Genomic DNA, 19,571 nt, shown 5'->3' on the forward strand with positions numbered 1-19,571 from the left:
ACTGGCTGTCTGGGGCAGCTATGAGAGTGCTGGCAAGAGCCATAGACCAGCCAGTGTTTCCTGGATGTAGAAGAGAAAACTGAGCCTTTTACTCACAATTGGGCCTTTGAAATAGAAATCTAATGATACAAACTTACTTGAGGTTTTTTCAAATCAGCATTACAATATTAAGAAGAGAAGTCTTCTATTTGCTTATAATACCTTTCTCAAATATTATCAGTGTATTTAAAACTCATTGAAAGTAATTATATTTAATCAGTGGACATTGCAGCTCTTTGGAATTCATTAAAAAAAAAATACCTTGATGTTTGCAATTGAAAAGTGAGAATGTCCCTTGGCAAGAGATAGATAAGGGGTATGTAAACGAGTTTCTTAAGAAATAAACACAGTCCAGACCGGTTTGGCTCAGTAGATGGAGCATCGGCCTGCGGACTGAAAGGTCCCAGGTTCGATTCCGGTCAAGGCCATGTACCTTGGTTGCGAGCATATCCCCAGTGGGGGGTGTGCAGGAGGCAGCTGGTCAATGTTTCTCTCTCATCGATGTTTCTGGCTCTCTATCCCTCTCCCTTCCTCTCTATGAAAAGTCAATAAAATATATTTTAAAAAAAAGAAAGAAATAAATAAACACAGTCCGATCTGGTTTGGCTCAGGGGATAGAGCGTTGGCTTGTGGACTGAAAGGTCCTGGGTTCGATTCCAGTCAAGGGCACATGCTCGCGTTGCGGGCTCGGTCCCCAGTAGCAGGCATGCAGGAGGCAATGATCAATGATTCTTATCATTGATGTTTCTATCTCTCCCTCTCCCTTCTTCTCTGAAATCAATGAAAATAGATTAAAAGAAAGAGAGAAAGACTAAATTGTAGATGAAGGAAAGGGGAGAAGAGAGAGAAGGGAGATGACCAAATAATAGTGGAGAGGACAAAAGGTTCTGTTGAATAGCAGTGTCTAATAAAGGGCACTTACATGATAGCAATAGTGTAAATCTTTGCAAGTGATAGTGCATTGGGGTTTTGATAGTTTGATACTTATTTCAGAATTATGTTCACAGTCTCTGATATGAAGAAATTTAGAAATTTCTCTCTTTATTGTGCATAATTATGTTATTCAGTGTCTTATTTTTATAACAAAGATTGGGCAATTAAGGCCAAGTGCAATCATTCTGTTTATTGGGCAATAGTTGCATAATCCTTAGTTTGTAAAAATTTGTGTGTCAAGACTCATATGACAATTTCTTTCTGACACTGAAATAAAACTGTAATTTTCTTTGCTGGGTCCCTTCTGCCTGCCCTTGGTATACTTCTTATAACAGTGAGTTCATATTTATGAGTCGAAAGATGACTAGTTTATAGCTACAAAGTTAAATGTAAGCCCTCATTGAAGTAGCAGCTGTCCCTAAGAAAGATAATTGCCATTTTCCTCAGGCCAAAAATTCCAGTTCTGCCTAAGACAGAGCCTTGGAATGGGAGTCCCCAAGGAGGTTACCTTAACCTAGAGATCTCTTATCAGTGTGTCAGTGAATTTCCACACACATGAACACACTCAAATGTTTTTCTTTTGTGTTAAAACCAACGTTTCTTAGAGCAGGCTATTCCAGAACTCCCAGTCCCAGAACCATTGCTCACAACCAGCATATGTGTTTATGGTTTATTAGCCAAACCAAGTAGAGTGGTTATAGCAACAGAAAACAGTGAGCAGATGGTAAATTTTATGGTAGAGTTGACTCAATACTTGAGAAGAATGTAGTGGGCAGTATGGGGGCTTGTCACAGATCCGTTTGGATTCTTTTTACCATTATGTGAAGGGAGGGCCGGGTGTTAATGGTTTGGTGTGTATTCAACAACCTGTCTCCTTCCCTTTAACAGTGACAGAAGACTGTCAGATGCTACGAAAACCAGCTCTCTTGCCTTCAGTTGAGGTACCTCTAAAGCATAACATACTTCAGGGCTCGTTGCAGAACCAGACCAAAGTTACCTTCTGCAGGACTTATGCCTGAGAGAGCATCTGCACTGTTGCTTGGCTTCCTTCCTTTTCTCTCCTGCTTCCTTCAACACCCTAACCAGTATCCCCTGTGAGCACTTCCTTAATAAATCACTTACACATATGTCCTTGGCTCTGGGTCTGCTTCTTTGGAATCTGACCAAGACCAAGACAAAGGGAGAGGTGAGTAAAAGGAGAGAAATAGCAAGACTAGAAACCTCCATGTGTGAGACAGGAAAATAGATCACCAGAAGCCACGGTGGGAGAGAACAAGTTGAACTGGGGAAAATGAGTAGAAGTAGAGTGAAGGAGAGGATCAAAAAGCAAGATATTGTCATCTTACAGAGGTCTCACCTTTAGGGGGCCTGAAACATGGTGGTTAAACACAAAGCCCTGAACTCATGTTATTGGGGATAAAATTCCAACTTCACCATTTATGACTGTGTAATCTTTGGCAATGCAATTTACTCTCTAGCCCTCTACTTTTCCACCTATAAAACAAATCTGAGATGTTAACCCTTAGAAATACTTTTCCATATGAAAGGAAGCTTTATGCCTAAAAGTATTTATTGCAGCATTTTTATTGCAGCATAATTTAACTGGGACGATCGTGTGCCCCGGGGCACATTTGGCCATATCTGGAAACATTTTGTTCTCACAATTTGGGAATGGTGAAACTACTAGTTACTAATAAACAAAGGCCCAGGGTGCTCCTGTGCACCCCACCATGCAAGAGGCAGCATCCCTCCTCCAAACCTGACAAAGAAATATTTGGACCAAAATGTCAAAGTTGAGAGACTTTAAATTAAAGCAAAAATAGTTGAAAATAAACTAAACATTTTTAAAAATTTAAAGTAGAGAACTGATTAAGTAAATTACAATGCATTTTCTAAATTGTGTGATGTAACTGAAAGTAAATTATTTTATTTAAAATATTCATTGGTTCATATGAAAATATTATAATAACAAACATAGTTGAGAGTCTGTAAATCATGTAAGTTAATATAATCATTTACATGATAATTTTTGAGAGCTATTCTATGCCAGACATTGGATTATGGAGATAATAGACATGAGAGAGATAATGTATTGTTTTCATCAATTTATACTCTAGTGGGATAAAGGACACTGTAAATAGATAAATAAAAAGTTATGAAAATGTAATCATAAAAATAAGAATCTAAAGTAAATAAATGTCAGAATAAAAATAATGAATAGCTAAAATACAATCAATAAACATAAACAAATAAACAAGAAACATTTTCTGAAGAGCTGACATCCTAACTGAGATCTCAATGACTGGAAATTGTTACCCATGCAAAGATAGAAAGGAGAGCATTTTCAGCCAGAGGTACCCATTAGGTTGAAATGAGCCAAAGAAAAGTATGGTTAACAATACAGAACATGGAAAAGATAGACTTGAATTTTAATTCCTGCTCTTTGAGATATGAAGTGAGATAATCACTCTCTTTTAAGACTGTTTCTCTAATATTGCTTCTTCATCTTTAATTGAGGATAAGAAAACATCTCAGGATTATTGTAAAGATTATATTAGACTAGAAGCCCAGTGCATAAAATGCATACACAGGGGGGTCTCCTCAACCCAGCCTGCACCCTCTCCAATCCAGGACCCCTCGAGGGATTTCCGACTGCCGGCAGTTGGACATCCCTCTCACAATCTGGGACCGATGACTCCTAACTGCTCAACTTCCTGCCTATTTGATCGCCCCTAACTGCCCTCCCCCCCGCCGGCCTGGTTGTCCCCAACTGCCCCCCCACCCCCCGCCGACCTGGTCGCCCCATGCAGCCTGCTGTTCAGTCATTTGATCATCCCTCACTAACCCCCCTGCTGGCCTTGTCGCCCCATGCAGCCTGCTAGCCTGCTGCTAGGTCATTACTGTTACTGTGACGGTGTCCTGGACAATTTGTATAGTTCTCTATTATTAGTATAGACTAGAGGCCCAGTGCACAAATTTGTGCATGGGTGGGATCCAGCCAGCCCACCCTGATAGGGGCCCATTGGGCCAGGCCAGCAGGTGGGAGGGGCCACAGGTGGTTGGCCAGCAGGCCACACCCCCAATCGTGGTGTTGGGGGCTGATCGGGGGCCTGGATCAGGCTAGTTGGCTGCCACAGTGCACGTCATAGCCACTCGTCATTCTGGTCATTCTGGTCATTCCAGTCGCTGGGCTTTTATAAATATAGATACTATAGGTAAAGTGCTGATAGTGATGCCTTTTAATAGATTGGATGACCTCTAAGATCTTCCATATCCTATGGTACAAGAACTCTATAAATTCTTGTACAATGGTAAATGACACACAGCTTTTGACATATTTATTCTTTCATGTCAGTTCTGTATGGTTGACATACATTGGCAATAGAAAGAGCCCTACATTAGTTATCAACAGATATTGGTTCTACCTGAGGCCTTGCTGCATATTAGTTTCATTATTATAACAATTCACCAACTACCCAACCTTCCGTTTCCATAGGTATAAAGAGTGAATTAAACAGCATGATCTCAAAGATCCCTTATATTTCTAGGATTCTAAATATTACAAATAATTTAGGAGTAAAATATGGTTTGACCAGATTTTAGTTTAATCAAGTATAAAGCTGGTTTTTTAGATGATAATTTTGTTTTATTGTCAGAAAAAAACCTAAAGAAATACTCAGAAGTAAAGAAAGTATCTATTGATAATTTATGTAAAGGTATATTAAATATTGTAACCAAAATACAATTATTATAAACTCTCTGTTTTAATTAATTTGCTTTTAAAAATTTAACTTTACATACAGAAATAAAGATGGCCAGGTTTTTACAATAAATACTTCAAAGAGAGCAGACAGTCACATAAGGAAATTCTATAAATACATACTGCCAGTGGAGAAAGGCAAGGTAGTCTAGACCTCATTGAAATGTCCAAACATTAGTCAGGGACCATTGCTGACATTAGGAATGACATCATATGGAATGTTTAGTTCAAGTGCACCTATCCAAAACTGACCCACCTTATTTTTTTATGCCATAATTAAAATTAACTATATAATTTTATTATGAATTAATCATATGAGTAAAAGTGATTTACAAATATCGTTGTATCACATAACAAAAGAGAATGGCAAGTAAGGAATGTACCAATGTTGTTTCATACAGTTTAACTGAATAAAAGACAGAGGCCTAATGGTTTACAGAAAGTTACATACAAATAAGATAAGGTCATGGTCAAGATCCACTTAAAATCCATTAAAATGTCATTGAAGTCACTGTTCCACTCCACATGAGAGGGTAATCGTACTGTCTGGTGATAAAGAAAAATATCCTTACAAGGAAGTATGGAGACTTGTATAGTCTTCAAGACTAGAGAATGCATGAAACATTTTACATGAATATGTTTAGTATATTTATCCTTACATATTTATTAATTAATTTATTAAATTAGACAGCGTAGTGTACAATGAAGGACTATTTAAGTTTATATGCAAACTTATATAGAAAGACTTATGTGAAAAAATTCCAAGGTACGCTTTTCTTTCATAGACCAAAACTATTTCTGTGAGTATTTTATAGAGTACTTTGAAAGTGCTAAAAATAGTGCTGGTTGGTTATACTATTGAGATGTTATTTAAATTATGAAAAAGAATATGTCAGTCTTTATATGAAAAATGTTTTAAAATCAACTCAGAAGAGAGTATATATATTTAATTCAGTACATGAGGAGCTGAGGCCAGGAATTAGATTAGAAAAGACAGTCTTCTCTATACCAACGTAACGTATTTCCATTTTAGAATTGTCTAGAATGAAGCACATTTTTAGAACAGCCAGTGTCTAATCAGCAAGGCATATTGAAAGCACTTGTGTGGGCATCCTGTTTTTCTTAGTGAGTAAATCTTCCCAGCGCAGAACAAAATGTTTACCAATGTCCAGGTGAGATGGAGAAATGGCAATGCTAAACCAAAGGCAGGGCAGGAGAGGGGAAGTTTTGTTCAGAATGGTAGAGGGAGCATTTGTATTTATATTCTTTCCCACTTACATCTCCGTTAAAGGAATGCTGAACCAGGTAAGCAGAATGGGACTATTCATGATCTTCTGACACATTTCTAGAAGACAGAAAGCAGATGGTAAAGTGGTACTATTTCAAGTGTAGAATAGAAAAATCTGTGACCTGGAAAATTGGAGAAGGTAGCAGCTAGTTAGGGGAAAGTCAATATATGCTACAAACGTATAGGAAGTTTCAGAACTGGAAGTACCAGTTATAATAAAAGGTGAAAGATTAATTTAAAATGGGTAGATGAAATAATTGATCTACTCTACTTCTCACAACTGAATAAAGAACACTTGACAACCAGTTTTTTAATTTAAAGATTAATCTTTTAAGGGCCTTTGCATGTCTGGAAATAGCCACCCTATATTAAGACCATCTATAGTCTGATATTTAGGAATCCAAATATGTAGCAGTCCAATTGTCTGACCTTATCCTAAGCAGCCTGTCAATCAGCAAATACCTCACACATTAGAAAACATCATAGTTTTGTGTCCATATAAATGGATAAGTAACATTTGCAGACAAGTTTGAAAAGTATGAAATATGAAAAAGCCAAAGTAAACAAATCAAACAAATAAATGCCCTAAAAGAAATAGATAATCCACTAAGAGAATAAAACATGAAAAAAACAGAGTCATTAAGCTTTTTTCAAAGAATACACTTTATCCTATTCTATGACAAAGGAGTAATAGAGAACAAAAAAGATCTCTTATTAATTAATAATTTATTGCCCCAAAATAATTTATTAAGAAGTTTAGAAGATAAAGTTAAAGAAATTTCTCAAGATACAAAATATAAAAAGACATAAAAATAATCAATCCTGGAGATTGAACATCAAGCTATTAAACATTGTTCAGAAAGCATGAAGAGAGAACATTTACAAGAAATAAAATTAAAAGGACACTAACAAACAACCACTCTGAGAGGTCTGAGCATAAGCCCACAAATTAAAAGGGCTAACTGAGCACTTAGCAGAGTACGGGGAAGATAAGCATCCAGGAAAATGCTACAAAATGTCAGTACAGCAAGGACAAAGGGTAGTTCCTGAAAGGCTAAGCTGTTTAACTACAAAGAAGCAGTGATGAAACCGGCATCCGCCTCCTTAATAACAAAACTGAACCCTGGAAGAATGTGATAGAATGTCTGCTCAGTGGACTAACCTTCATCCTGGATCAGACGGAGAGAACGGTGGACAGAATAAAGTCATTGCCACATAATTAGTGTCGGAATGTTACTGTCCACACAGTCTTTTAAAAAATTTTCTTAAGTGTTAGTTTCAGAAAAAAGAAAGAATAAACAAACACAAAAAAAAAGAGGCAGATGGGTGTATGGAATATATAAAATAGATCATTTAAGATTCAAAAGTGTTATAGATATGTACCGGAATATTTTATAATTTAATCAGCCAGATTGGAGCAGAAGGTTAGAGAAGGGAATTATTTCATGAGGGATAAAAAGGAGAAGGTATCTGATAGGTTTTGTTATTTGAGAAATTTGAGGAGCACAAAACATAAAAAGGGTACCCCCACAAAAGTCACCTTAAACTCCAGAAAATATATAAATTATGAGATGAATGAATAAATGAATGAACTAGATAGAAAATGTTATCACAGCATAACATGGTTCCATGGTAAACACTATTTAGGTGTACATGAATAAAAAAAAAAAAAACACCTCATATTGCCTTTCAATTTTAAAAACTATAAAGACCAGAAGAGTTAATATTGTTATAGACGAGAAGCAAATATAACCAACCTTAGCAACATAAAAGACAATGCTCAAGTGACTAAAGGCAGGGTGTCAGAGAAGAGCTGGAAGAAAGCCGGTGGTGGGTAATAACACATAGCTTACAAAATGGGGATTCAAGGGATATTGGCTATTGTTTATGAAACAAAGAATCTATAATAATAATAAAAGTGTAATATGCTAATTAGACCAGAAGTCCTTCTGGACGACCTTCCAGATGAAGCTGGGGCTGCAAGGGAAGCCCGGGTCCCAGGTGCCAGAGGGAAGCCAGTGTCAGCAGTTGGGGGAGGGAAGGCCTACTCTTGCACGAATTTCATGCATCGGGCCTCTAGTAAAAAAGTATAAGAATACATAATAGAAAAAAAGTTAAAAGAGTAACTAAAAATAATAACAATCTCAATTTTGTAGGGAGAGAAGATTGAGAGTAGATTAGTTATAGGGGTGGGGAGGGATGGAGGTTTCTACTTCCACCTATCATTCCATGAATCAAAAGATTATCTCAAACGTTAAGTAAAATATATTAGCATAGGCCTTTATACTGTTTAAAAGTGAAGAATGGGACAGACTAGAAGACGAGAGGAATTGGCCAAAGAATTGTTATTTTTCATTGAAAATCCATTTCTACTATTTACTTTTTAAAATTGGTGTTACGTTAAAAAATGCATTTTCTGTCATGTAATAATTTTTGATTTACATAAAAGTGGCAAATGTAGAGTGTTCTCATATAACCTCCACTCAGTTTCTCTGACTGTTAATATTTTACATTAACATTGTATATTTATCAGAACTCAGGAACTGATATTAGTACATTACTAATAACTGAACTTCAGACTTTCTTTGGATTTCACTAATATCAACTTTTTGTTCTAGATATAATTCAGAGTAGGAGATTGCAATTTAGTTGTCAGGTCTCCCCCATCCAGTCTTCTCTCGTTTGTGGCAGCCTGTCTGTCCTTCCTTGTTTTTCATGACCTTGACAATCTTAAGGAGTATTGGACAGGTATTCTGCATAATGTCTTCTAATCTTGGTTTCTTTGTCTATTGTTTTCTCGCTGTTCGACTGTGACTATGGGTTTTGGACAAAGTACAACACAGGTGTAGTGCCCTTCTCTTCACATCATATCAGAAGTGCATGCTATCTAGCCCTAGCCAGTTTGGCTCAGTGGATAGAGAGTTGGCCTTTGAACTGAAGGGTACCTACCGGATTCCATTCTGCTCAAAGGCACGTACCTCTGTAGGCTCCTATATGTGTTTCTCTTACATCGATATTTCTCTCTGTCTTTCCCTCTCTCTTCCACTCTCTTTAAAAATCAATGGTAAAATATCCTCCAGTGAGAATTAAAAAAAAAAAAAAAAGTACATGCTATCTAGATTGCATCATATTAATCTTAATTACTTGGTTAAGGTAGTGTCTTCCCTGTTTCTGCACTGTGCAGTTACCATTTCCCTTTTTGTTGCTCTGTTCTTTGGAAGTGAATCATCAAGTCTAGGTCACCCTCCAGCTGGGTGGAGACAGAAATTAATCTCCACTTCCTCTAGTGGGGAGTATCTGCACTTCTTGTTTGGAATTGTTCTGGGAAGAAAAATTTGTCTTTCTCCTCAATTACTTATTCATATGTAGTCATATGTACTTATTTTATACTTTAGGTAACAACCTGGTACAATGCTATTTATTTTGTTGCTCAAATTGTTCTAGCTTTTAAGTTAGTTGTATCCCTTTGAAGTGTTTCTATGCTTCCATTTTTAGCATTTCCCTAATTTTTTCATTTTCATTTTTGAAATTACAAGGTGATCCAGGTTTATCTTTTACTTTTTCTTTCCTGGTACTTGAATCGGCCATTTTTCTAAAGAGCTTGGGTTGCTTTTTATTGGAGAAAAGTATTTAGAAACCAAAGTCTAGGTGTTAGATGTGTTTGTTGCTATTGTGGTGTCATTGCTTTCAGACTTCTCAATGTTTATAATAATCAATACATATATGTATACTACCTAACACTACATCATACAGTATTAGGATTCCCCAGAAAAATAGGATATATGCATTATAGAAAGGAATTTATTTTAAGCAATTGGCTCATGCAGTTATGTAGGCTGGCATGTACAAAATCTGCAGGATGGGCCAACAGGTATGAGACCCAGGGAAAAGCAGTTCATGTAACAGTTCATACCCAAGGCTATCTGCTAAAGAATTTCTTCTTGCTCAAGGGAGTTCAGTGTTTTTGTTCTGTCCTGGCTTTCATCTGATTGGATGAGGCCCATTCACACTTGGAGAGCAACACACTTCATTCAACATCCACTGACTTAAATGTTAATCTAATCCAAAAACATTCTCTCATAAACATCCAGAATAATGTTTGACCAAATGTCTGAGCACCATGGTCCAGCCAAGTTGACACATAAAATTAACCATTACACATTCACAGCTATAACCATTTGTTTCCACAGATATTTACATATTAAGCTAAACATGAGTTCATACTAATGTCTCAGACTCTAATCCAGTCTCAATACTATTTTTGTAAATTACTGTCTTCCTTTTCTAAATTAAATATCTTAAGACATGAAACTTTCATTAATAAATATGAAATTGAGAATTTTAAGTTATGTATAATCAGAAAATGTGTGAAATTAATGAAGCAGAGATATAATCAGTGACCCCTAATACGTGTCAGATACCTCATATTTTTTATTTGACCTCTGCTACACAATTGTGGGAGGAAACCTCATAACATTGGGTGAGTCAGGAATCTGGAGCTCAGAGAGATTAGAGAACTTGTCCAAGTTTTCATAGAATTTTAATTTATAACTAGTACTCTGATGAGGGAGAAAAAAGAAAGAGCAGTGCAGGGAGCAGGAACAGAAAATTAATTAACATTAGTTAAGTTCCTGGACTGCTGTGACAAAGTGCCACACACTGGGTGGCTTAAAACAATGCAAATTTTGCCTCACAGTTTTGAGGTTAGAAGTCTACAATCAACGTGTCCACAGGGTCATGCTCCCTTTGAACCCTCTGTGGGTTGAATGAAACAAAAATATGGTCCTGGTATCTGCAAACTGAAACCCAAGAAATTGCTTTTAATGAAAAGAGTGAAGTTTGGTTTTATTTTAAACAATGAGTAGTTAAATGATGCACTGCTTAACAGTGTGAGGCTTTTTTGTCTTTCCAGCTTCTGGTAATCCTAGATGTTCCCTGGTTTGTGGGGGCATAATTCCAATCTGCCATTTTATGCACGTGTCATTCTCCTTTTAATGCCACCAGTCATACTGGAAGAAGGGCCCACTCTAATGACCTCCTTCTAACTTGATTGTCTCTGTAAGAAACCTATTTCCCAGTAAGGTCATGATCACAGGTAGGGGCTTCACCCTATCTTTCGGAGGGACACAATGCAACCTATAATTCCTCCTGAGTGATGCTGACATAATTCAGAGAGCCATTGAAACCGTAGTGAAGACAAAGAGGCCCTGCCCTGCATGGAGAGAGCACGTCTCCCAGAGGATGTAGAAGAAAAGCTAGATGGCGGTGACTTAGAAGATGTGGGGAGGGATGGAGATAGTGAGTACAGCATTCTGTCTTTCCTGTGTTTCATCCAGATTTATTTTCTTACCTAACTTTCCTTGTTTTCAAATCTTGAGTGAGGGGTGGGATATAGAATATGCTGCAAATACAAGCTTTAAATGCTAACAGAGCTATTCCTTGCAAAATTTCTTAGGGCGTAAGATGCAAACGGAACTACTAGCTCTCTGTTAGAAAGTATCCGAGGTGGGAATAAAGTATTTCCTGTCACCTTCAACCCTCTTGGGCATTGTACAGAGCAAAGCTTTCATTTCTTAAAGACGTCCCTATTTTAACAGTGGGCAAGAGGCTTTTGACTCAGAGGTCAGGATGAGGAGCAGAGGAAAGAGGCAGCAGGCACCAGGGTAGCTGACTGTATTTATTTGTAAGAGCATGTAAGAAACGTTTTGAGAAATGCTATTATACTAGGGGATGTCCTTATTTGTGTTAATTAAACTATTGCATAAATTGGCACCTTCAGTAAAATATGGATCATCAATGTGATCTGATCAGTTACCAGGTTGTGGCGCCTTCAGGAAAGTATATTTACACTTAAGTTTATGTGAATCTATGCTTTTTTAATCTTAACTTATAAGCGACAAGACTAAGTGAAGAGATTATTTTTTTTCCACGTGTAAATATGGAGAACATGTTAAACTTTAAAAGCAAAGAATATTTGTTTGCCTTTAAAAATATCATTAAAACAGGGCTCGTGCAAAGCTTCACTCTGTTAACCAATGCATCGTTTAACCACTCACTGTTCAAAATAAAATAAAAATTTACTCTTTTTATTAAAAGCAATTTCTTGTGTTGCAGTTTTCAGATTCTAAACCATATTTTAGTTTCATTCAAATAATTACCCTAATATTTTTTAAAAGGCTGGTAAGGGAAGAAGTGTAGAAAAGAATAAAAACAGATGATAATGGGGTTACAGAGCCTTAACTGAAAATAAAAGATTAAAAGCATCAGATATGCATATTTTGTAAAAAAAAATATGTCCTATAACCAAATCATACCCTGGTATATGTGTGTATAGAACATAAAGAACCGAAATCCCATGGAGAGACAATGTATTGTGATCAAAGAGCTTATGTGCATGCACGAAACTTTAATGGGAGTCAAATCATGAAATATTTCCTAATATTCATAAAGGCGACTACATTTTATAACAGCATCAATAAATGGATGCACAAGTCTAATTTGTACCATCAAAATTGAGGCCATGTCCTCAGTATGCCTGTGCTGTAAAAGAATTATAGTATATTTTAGTGTTTATTCTTAAATTTTGTAGGCCCAGGGTCAGAATACACCCTAAAACTTTTAATAGAACACTCTTCAAAAAATGTGCATGTGAATCAAAGGACTTACATGCTTACTAGAGACACGGAAATTCGCACAAGAGTAGGCTTTTCTTCCCCTGGCTGCCGGCACCGGCTTCCCTCTGGCACCTGGGACCCCGGCTGGCTTCCCTCAGGCCACCTGCAGGCAGCCGGGACCCGGCTGGCTTCCCTCCGGCCCCGGCTTCGTCAGGAAGGACGTCCAGAATGATGTCCAGTCTAATTAGCATGTTTGCCTTTTATTATTATAGATAGGCATAGCCCATGGACATGGGCAATAGGGTAGTGAAGACATGTTGGGGTGGGTAGGGGCTGGGAGGATCCAGGTTAAGGGGAGGGAAGGGACGATATTTGTAATATTATCAATAATAAAAGTATATTTAAATATATATATATATATATATATATATATATATATATATATATATATATATATGCATGTGTATAGGGGTGGGAAGGGTGGGCTGCTTAAAGCCAGAAAAATAAATAGTTAATTTTGAAAAGAAGTTCTCTAGATAAAATCTTACATGTGTAGTGAATTTTCTTGAGTTATGGGTGCACATTAATCCTTTCTAAGGGGGGAAGTGAGAAAATACTTCACAGTGGTGCTCAATTCTATGGCCAATGCCCAATGTCTCTAAAGAAGATTTGCTTTTATAAAATTTTCATATTTTCTATAATGATGAAGTACAAATGCCCTTTTTCCTCACTTATATGGGTTTTCTGTATATAAATACAAATAGTATACCGTATAGTCTTTAAATAATATGCTGATAACTATTAAAGTTTCCCACTAGTTTATTCATCATAGCATTTTAAAACTAAATAATTGAGATCATTGATGATATTTTTATATCTTTCTTCATTTAACCATAGATATTTTCTGAAATTGAAGGTATATATATATATGTATTTTAATTTGAATGAATTAGAAGAACTTGCTAATTAAAGAAATCTCTTGGATAAATTGAAGAATCTTTTAGTAAAGCAAGTTTTTAAAAGCCATGCTGTTATTAATAACTCCAGATTTTTAATATGTGAGATTATTTAAATAATATGTACATTGAAAATAAAGAAAAATTGTGATAGAAATCTACATAATTGACAATAAAATATGAAAATGCAATTAGTAGAAAATTTAGTTCTGGAAAGATTATGTTTTTGTTGCTTCAAGTTAAGATCTTGGTAGAAGAAAGCTAGAATGAAGCAATTCTAGGGAGAAACATGAGAAGAAACACAATTATATTTAATTCTAGAAATAGATAATTTTTCCCTTTCCAAGCCAAGAACTGCTGCTACTAGTTTCTTTTTAATATGCTTTTATTTTAATTTTAATTTGATAAGATTTTCAGAGAACCTTGTTTTAAATTTGAAACAGAAAACTCAAAACATATTTCCTGAATTTTAATTTTAAAACTAAAATAAAATAGAATTTAAAATTAACTCATACCACCTGTTCCTAAAGGAGTTTATTATTAGGAGTCAAGCCAGTTCAAATGTTCCCACAGTTTTTACAAACTCAAATTAAAATTCAAATATGGCCTGAAGGAGAAAATGCAAACATAATTACCTTTGGGAGTAAAGTTATGAACCTTGGAAAAATGGTTACTTAAGAAGCCTATAAGAAATTGCATGTGTTTGAATGCAACATTATCAGTGACAATAAAATATTTTATTAAGGTCTACAAAACATCACTGAAAAAAATTTAGTTTAATTAATTGAGCAATCATTTATCCAGCAGTCACGAGGTACCAAGACTTGGATTTACTGCTGGCTACACACACACACACACAAAGTATCTAAGTTTCCTATTCAATGGAGAAAATTTTCACACAATTGTAACATTAAGTGATATAGCAGAGAGATAAACAAATTTATGGAAATGCAGAAGTGAGCGAGAAAGTTAACACACATTATAGTATCTAATTAGCCAATCAACCTGTTGGTTGCTGTAATTCTATAAATTTTATAAATGAAACTAAAACTGGAAATCAAAATGATATAGCTAGGTATCAGATATTTAACCTAAAATGTATTCAATATCAAAATGGACAAAGTTATAACATTCAGTACTGGACATATTTTGCCTTGGATTATAGAAAGATTTCTTTGAGGTGAGTCTCAATAAATGAGACTTTGCTAATTGGATGAGATGAGGAAGGAGGGAAACACAGAAGAAATAGCATGAGTAAAACCAAAGAAGTATGAGAATGCATTGTATGGTCAAAGAATTGCACAGTGAAGCATTTGATACATATGAAGTTTAAGATGCCAGAGGAAAGAATTGGTGAGAGGAAATGAGGGATTAACCCTGACAGGCCATGAAGGGAAATGTATGAGCCATGCAAATAAACTGGAAATGTATCCTTCAAAGAATGAATAAAAGGTTTTTCAGTAACCCTGGTATCCTGTGAATTGTAATTTTAAAATAAGACTTGACCTGTCTCTGGCCGGCTAGCTCAATTGGTTAGAGCAGTGTCCCAATACACTAAGGTTGCAGATTCAATGTCTAGTCAGGGCACATAGAAGAATCAACCAATGAATGCATAAATAATTGGAACAACAAATCTCTCTCTCTCTCTCTCTCTCTCTCTCAAAAATCAATCAATAAATAAAATAAAATCAGACTTGGTCTTTCTTGTTATTGATGAACTTCATGTTACTAGGCTTGAATTCACTAAAAAAATTATTTCTGGTTTGGCATTTACTGTATTTACTTAAGTAGAAAACTAGACATTTGAAGGGAATAGAACCAATTTATAAAACTACTATAGGCCTGCTGCATGAATTCATGCACCAGTGGGGTCCCTCGACCTGGCTTGCGGGATGGGGCTGAAACCGGCTCTCCAACATCCCCTGAGGGGTTCCAAATTGCAAGAGGGCACAGGCCAGGCTGAGTGACCCCACTGGTGCACTATCAGGGCCAGGGAGGAACCTGGGAGGTGGGCCAGCTGGGGAGGGGACCGCACGAGGGCTCCAGGGTGTGTCCGGCCCATCTCGCTCAGTCCCAATGGGCTGGACCCCAGCAGCAAGCTCACCTACCGGTTGGAGCATCTGCCCCCTGGTGGTCAGTGCACATAATAGCGAGCAGTTGAGCAGTCTTAGCATATCATTAGCATATTACGCTTTGATTGGTTGAGTGGCTTACGGACAACCGGACACTTAGCATATCAGGCTTTTATTATATAAGATAAATGCACCTGGGTGGACGATCAAAGAATTTGCATGAATTTTTGTTTTGTAAATGTGTGGCCTTTTACCTGGCCAATTTATTATTGATTCCCTCTTCTATTCCACTCACATTTTCTGAAACCCTTCACCATCCATATATCCAGGCTGTTCATTAATCATCTTATTTCTAGCTATTCTAAAAGATACAAAGGAGATTACATAGTAATTCTACTCTCAAGCTGTTCATAATTTAAAGATGAAGATAAGAGGTCTGCATTTATCCTTCAAATCTGTGAGATAAAGTGCTAAATAACTCAAAATAACAAATTTTTTTTTAAAAAAAACCTTCTTCAGGACTTAAATAGGTTAGAAGGAAAGGTAAAGTTCTCCACTCTCCTTTCCTCTTTACTGAACTGTTAGATTAACACACCAAGGGTAGTGGGAAGCAGGAAGTGAATCACTCCAGAATAGGCAGCTCTGAATTCATGGTGTAGGAGAACGTGCCTCAGCTTTCTGAGCTGACTTTCTAGTTTGCATAATGGAGATACTTAACATCTTTTTAGAACTGTTATGGATATGAAAAGATATACTATTTGTAAAATTATTAAATAGCCCATGCTCTTTAAATCAAACTGCCTTCTGGTCCACTTCTGGTCTAAAGTTCAATGAGCCCATTGCAATGGACACAATTCATCAAGGAACATATTTCATAGAAATGTACTCTGAGAGTTGCATATTTTAACTTATATCATATTTGTAAGAAAATGAAAAATTGTGTATTCTTCTTTAAAGTTATTAAATGTCAAATGAAATTTCAAAGCATTATGTATCATGAAATAGGTAGGATAAAAGTAAAGTATAAAAATAAAGAAGACTAAGTAGTCGATGCTTTTCAAATTTACTGCACAGCCCTCTCTACCAGGAAATTACTGGTGTAGAAGAGCACTGAGTTCATCATATGACTTTCATTATGGGAATGCTTCTGCTAGGATATGAAAGTTGCTTACACAATTCAATAGAGCTCTACTTTCTAGCCAACCACTTAAAGTCCACGGAAAGAAGAAAAACAGTAAAATCTGAAGATTACATGGAAAAGGCCATTGGCCATGTTGAAGGGCTTAGAGGAGAGTCAATTAGCCACAACTAACAGTCGCAAATTCATTGCTCCAGCTGGTAATTATTTTTGAGCTTCATTAGACATCTGACAGAGGCACTTCCACAGGCCCCTCAGCCTCCCCTATGAGAAGAGATACTGGAGAGTGTTTTGTACTCCCAGGTGAAAAGGAAGAGACCTTTTGATACAATAGCTTCGTAAAAGTAGCTTGCTTTCTTATAAGTCAGTGATTCTCAACCTTCTGGCCCTTTAAATAGAGTTCCTCATGTTGTGACCCAACCATAAAATTATTTTCGTTGCTACTTCATAACTGTAATGTTGCTACTGTTATGAATCGTAATGTAAATATCTGATATGCAGGATGGTCTTAGGCGACCCCTGTGAAAAGGTCGTTCGACCCCCAAAGGGGTCGCGACCCACAGGTTGAGAACCGCTGTTATAAGTTTTACTGTGGGTATGTATGTATATATTCTACCTAACAGATATTATTTATTAAATGCTGTTGGTTACTTTGAAACCACAGTTGTATATAGTTCATCTCAAAGATATATACTCCCCTCATTGAGTTTTCACGTGAAATATTCCAATAAGGAAGAAACAAATACAGTTTACATTTTACGCCTGTGATGAAAGTGTGCGTGACCACAACACTCTTTCACAACTTTGTCACATGCACATACTAACAAAGCAAATCACTAACAGACACTTACTACTGAAATTCCTCACTATCCTACTTTTACATCTGAAATACTGCAACACGTTCTTATTTGGGTTAAGTTGGGAAATACAGACTTTATTGGGTTTGAGATATTTAGAGATATTCACAGAAATGTTGAAGAATTAAACTTTTAATTGTGTAAAAGCTTATACATTCCCTTGGTTTAAAATTACTAAGGTAAAAAGGGGGAAACAATGAAAATTCTCTTTCTGGCCAGTTTCCCTCACCAGTTTATTTTGTTCAATGCTACAATTCGAGAATCCTAGTTTTGTACATATCAACAGAGAAAGAGATCAAGGGTCAAGGCTATAGATTAGCCATGGTTAACAATGAAAGCAGAGATACACTCACCTTGTTGAATAATAAAGAATGATTTTAGTGGAGCAAATACTAGAGCCTATCAACTGTGCAGAGAGCAATTCCACACACAGATTTCTAGACTTGTGTGTGGAAACCTGTTTGACTGGTTTGGTCTCAGAGGAGCTAAGAGAACCCAAGGAGAAGTAAGACTCATGTAAACAAAGTAAATAACCATTTGAAGTACAGACCTTCTGAAGATACAGTTCAGGAACTTTAATGGGATGGCATATAGAAGCTGAGAAATGGAGAAAGATAGGAGAGAGGAGAGTTAAAAAGAAAAGAGGTGAGGAGGAATCAAGTATAAAAATTGCTCAGATTCGTATTGAAAAATATAAGATGGCACATTAGTCATGTTTGAGTTTCTTTCTCTATTTCAATATTTACTATCCATGTGACTTTGGGAAATGTTCCCATTTGTAAAATAGTAACTTCATTACAAATGCTGTTCATATAATATATGCAGTGCCTGGAATATATATATATATATATATATATATATATATATATACATACACATATAGTATATGTTCTCCCATGACAAATATTTTTATTTGTTATGAGTAATTCTGATTAACAAGAAGACAATTTTAAATCTCTGCAGTATTGAGATTCTCTAGTTAAAGTTTATTCTTATAGCTCATCTGTCTGATAGAGAAAAATCTGAAAACAATCTTTGTTAAATTTGAAATAAGAGAATCCTTAGCTGCACAACTCATAAGGAAAATATGGGTACAACACTCAAAATCAGTCTGAGTTGAAGTTTAAGTTAAATGACTATCAAAGATATCAAAATCTATATATATAAAAGCTTAAGCGACTGGCCAACCAACCGGTGACCAGCCAACCAGCCGGTAGCTATAATGCTCAATGATCACTAGGGGGCAGACGCTCAATGCAGGAGCAACTTTTCAGAGTGCCCTCTCACACTCCGGGACCCCTCCGAGGATGTGGAACTGCTGGTTTTGGTCTGATCCTCGCAGGCCAGGCCTCGGTACCTCACCTGCCAGAGGGACCCTGCTCACCCTGCAGACACCCTTTGAGCCCTGGTGCCGCCCCGGTGCAGTCAGCTGGGGAGGGATTGTGGAAGGTTGGCTCCAGGGCATGTCTGGCCAGTCTCACCCAGTCCCACCCCGCTGGCCACCTTCTAATTAATTTCCTATCAATGTGCATGAATTAGTACACTGGGCCTCTAGTTAAAAATAAGGCCACTGTACTTCTGAGAAACTTCAGTGTAAAGATGTTGTACTATATCTTTACCACCTTAATGAGAGCAATTTAAGCATTTTAACTTGTTGTTCTTCCCCCAAGACATTTCGATGAGGGCAAATTTTGTAATTAGTGGCCTCTAAATTTTAATTGCATCATTAGTCTTGTAGATCCATTCGGCGTCCCTCTTTCCTGAACTAGCTTATTCAATTAGCTAATAATTGCTTTCCACCTGTCAGGACAGAGTCAAAGTCTGCATCCTAGAAAAGTGGCACTAGCCACCACTGTTTCTTATAAAACTCCTGATTTGTTAAGGTGTTTTAAGCTCCTAAGCAATTTGGAGAAA

The sequence above is a fragment of the Myotis myotis genome, unplaced genomic scaffold (assembly GCF_014108235.1).
Source record: "Myotis myotis isolate mMyoMyo1 unplaced genomic scaffold, mMyoMyo1.p scaffold_m19_p_11, whole genome shotgun sequence".
In the NCBI taxonomy this organism is placed as follows: domain Eukaryota; kingdom Metazoa; phylum Chordata; class Mammalia; order Chiroptera; family Vespertilionidae; genus Myotis; species Myotis myotis.